Below are 3969 nucleotides of genomic sequence, written 5' to 3'. Positions count from 1 at the left end.
TTGGCGCTCGAGGGGCCTGTCGCCCTGGCAGGGGCAGTCACGACCCTGGTTCAGGGCGTGAACGATGCCCAGCTAGGTGCGGCGGGTACATGTCCGCGACGGAGATCTCGCTGGTGGTGCCGAGAGCTCACCTCGGCGAGGCGACTCGCCAGGCGAAGCAGGGTGGCCCTCCAGCGGGCCCGAAGACGAGAGGCTCCAGCGGAGGAACAGGCGGAGCTCCGGGGTGCCTATAGAAGGCTGTACCGGAGTTACCACTGCCTGGTCCTCCAAAAGAAGGAGGACAACTGGCGGGAGTTCGTGGGCGAGGTGGGCAACGCTGACCCTTGGGGATCCGCTTATAGGATCCTCAGGGGCCGGCGGGGCCCTGTCGACATCGGCGGAGTGAGGGTTGGGGGGGTGCTCGCAACCTCCTGGGAAGCGAGCGCCAGGGCGCTGTTGGAGCGTTTCTTCCCGCGGCTTCCCATGCGGGAGCCCCGGGAGGAGCCGGTCCACCCGGTGCCTGACCCCCCGGCCCCCGTGACGCTGGTGGAGATAAACCTCGCCCTTAGGAAGATGAAGGGGAGGAGCGCGCCTGGGCCCGACGGGATAACCGTCGGGATGGTCCGTGCGCTGGCCACCTTCGTGCCGGGCCTGATGGTGGCCATGTACAACGGATGCTTGGAAGCTGGAGTGTTCCCACCCCAGTGGAAAAGCGCCCGTGTCGTGGCCATCCTGAAGGGCCCCGGGAAGCCGCCCGACGAGGCTGGGTCGTACCGACCGATCAGCCTCCTTTCGGTCCTGGGCAAGCTGCTGGAAAAGATTTTGGTGATGAGACTGGAGGGGAGGGAGGTCCACTCCCTTTCCGACCGGCAGTTTGGTTTCAGGGCTGGTAGGGGCACCGAGGATGCGTGGCACACGGCGATGAGGGTGGTCGAAGAGTCCCCCCACAACTATGTACTCGGTACGTTTGTGGATTTCAAGGGGGCCTTCGATCACCTGAGCTGGGACACGATCCTCGGGATCCTGGGCGCCGCCGGATGTCCTGAAATAGGCGTCTGGCGGAGCTTCTTCAGCAATCGTCGGGCCTTCATGGCTTCCCGGTACGACCGGGTTGAGCTGGGTGTCGAGCGGGGCTGCCCTCAGGGGTCAATGTCGGGGCCGATTCTATGGAATCTGGCTCTGGACCCCCTGTTGCGGCGGCTCCGTGAGGCCGGCATCGAGGTCGTTGCCTATGCCGATGACACGCTCCTGATCTCTTCGGGGGACTCGCGCCTGAGTGTCGAAACTCAGGCCTCCGCGTCCCTCGAGGTGGTGAGGGAGTGGGGTGCCAGTGCCGCGGTTGAGATCTCTCGGGACAAGACCGTGTGCATGGTGCTTCGCGGGAAGTTCGCGAACACCAGGTACCCCAGGGTCCTCCTGGGCCGGGACATCGTGCCCTACAAGAGGGAGGTCAAGTACCTGGGAGTTCTCGTAGGTGAGCGGCTCGATTTTGAGCCCCACTTGCGAGAGCTCAGTGGGAAGATCCTCTCGCTTGTGGGGCAACTGCGGCGGGTGATGCGGCGAGATTGGGGCCTCCGGCGCCGGACCATCGGCTCCTGGTACCGGGGGCTCTTCGTACCGTGCGCGCTGTATGGTGCCCCGGTTTGGGGCGGCTTCGTGAGGGCGAGGGCGACGGCAAGAGCGCAGCTCAACAGGGCTCAGCGCTCGGTCCTCCTCGCCACACTGTTCGTCTGCCGGACTGTTTCGACAGAGGCGATGACGGTGCTCATGGGCGAGCTCCCGTGGGACTTAGAGGCGAAGCTCCTCGAGGCAGTGTACTGCCCCAGGAAGGGTTTGCCAGTCCCCTGGGGGCCCGACGGAGCTAATGGCGGGGAGGTACCCACGACCAAGGCCCAGGCGCGCGAGGCGGTCTGGGCCGAGTGGGGGGTGCGTTGGCGGGATTGCCCGAAGGGCGGGACGACCCGCCTCTTCGTTCCCGATCCCGCGGTGCCTGCGAAGCTCCTGAGGGAGAGTTGCTTCGGCCTCCAAACGGGTTACTTGCTGACGGGGCACGGGTCGCTGAATGAGTACCTCCACCGGAGAACTCTCGAAGCGACCCCAATGTGCCGGTGCGGAGAGGCCTAGGAGACTTCCCCTCACGTCCTGCTGGATTGCCGGTTGTACGGGGAGCGGCGAGGCCTGTTAGGCATGGGTGTCCGGCGGGGCGATGACGGTGCCTGGGAGCTTCAAGGAGTTTTCCAATCGACCGAGAGATTCCAGGCGCTGAGGAGCTTCGCAGGCTGGGCCTTTGACGAAAGGGCCCGGGCCGCCGAGGGTTAGACAGGAAAGGAGGTTCACGCAGGGGAGGGTTCAGTAGGCTGCTGGCCTCTGGCCCTTTCGGGTCTGGCGCACCCGCGTACCCGAGCTGGCCGACCGCTGCCTGGCTGGCTTAGAGCCTTATGCGGAGCAGGCCGAGTAGGCCTGCGAACGTCCGACCAATGACGCAAGATTGGTACCGCGGGGGCCGGGAAGCCCGGTGACCGCTAACGCGGGCGCCGCCCGGCCAGTGAGGTTGGACTCGCGGGGGCAGTGGTTAACGCGTGTGAGTTGCGCAACATCTCAACTCGGGTGCGGCCCTGCATAGGCCGCAGGGAGGTTGGAAAGTACTCCCCCCTTTGCCAAGGGGCCTGTCCGGGCTAAGCCACCGGTCAGGAATTGGCAGCCGCCTCGGTTCTGGCACGGTGCATAACGCGCGTGCAAGGATCCGGGGCGGTGCGCTGGTTGGGCGTGATCCCAACCCCACGCACTTGGGTGCCGTGTCGTATGCCGAGAGGCGGAGACGGCACGTTAAATACAAATAGGTGAATTAGTGTCCCTATCTCCGACGACGAAGAACCATAATTTCCGTTAGATATCGTCAACGCAAGCATGAGCGAGCTACGTGAAATCTCTCGGTCGGTGGACGCCCGGTGGTGCGGGCGTCGCACGACCGACGAAAAATTTCGCCCAATTTCAAGGTATCTGGGCACGTAACTGCGCAGTTTCCCCGACGTACGCCATCGAGGGAACGAACGTCGTCGGGAGACGTAGCGAAACTCGTCTCGTAGGGTCTAACGGGGAAACGAGAAATCCTCGGTCGGTGGACGCCCCGTGCGGGCGTCGCACGACCGACGAAAAAATGTTTCAATTTCTCAGAATATTATCTTCGATAACTCCAACAGCTCGGCTAATGTATATTTTTGTACCCATTCGTCGTGCTTCGTCAAACGCGGACAGAAGCGAGCATAATCATTACAAATCTATTTCTATTTGTCTTCCCCGAGTATATTGATATCAAGTTCTTCATTTCGATATTGTTGAATTATTATATTTTTCATATTGACGAAACGTAGATTAAAAATTGTCAAACTGTCCGAAGAACTTTGTTAACTCATCCTCCCTGCTCGTCAAGAGTGGAGCTTCGAGTTTTTCCCCCTTTACCGCCATGCTTAAGACCGCTCGGCTGCAGGCCAAGTTACGGCGCTCTCGTACTAGTATCAGAGAGTAAAAGGTCGTCGTCGTCGTCGTCGACGACGACGACGAGTACAAAGTCAATGAGTTTTGTACTATGGGTATGTTTTCGTAAACATTTCTCCATGCCTTATACTGGATGCTATTAAAATTTTTTGTTTTCTCTCGTTCGGAGTGAAAAATATTTCGAAAAATTCGCCCAACGCAGCATGACCACGGGTCGGTGTCTATGACCGAATGGCCCTTTACGTGGTCGACGCCATAGGCGGTTTTAAACGAAAAATACGCGTTCTTCGTGAACGCAAATTTTACCGAGCATCGACTCACCCGTTACCGGGCGAGAACACACAACGAGAAACGTATGTTTCATACGATAGTGTCTCTGACGGGGGAAACAAAGTTTCTTCCGAGGCACTTCGAGTCGCTTTGTGAATGAATATTCCTAGCGTCGAGTATCTAAAAGTTGAGAGTGTTTGAAACGTAGCCGAATGCGGGTTAGCA

The sequence above is a fragment of the Venturia canescens genome, chromosome 4, assembly GCF_019457755.1.
Source record: "Venturia canescens isolate UGA chromosome 4, ASM1945775v1, whole genome shotgun sequence".
Taxonomy (NCBI): domain Eukaryota; kingdom Metazoa; phylum Arthropoda; class Insecta; order Hymenoptera; family Ichneumonidae; genus Venturia; species Venturia canescens.
The sequence above is the reverse complement of the archived record's forward strand: the minus strand, read 5'-3'. Positions refer to the sequence as shown.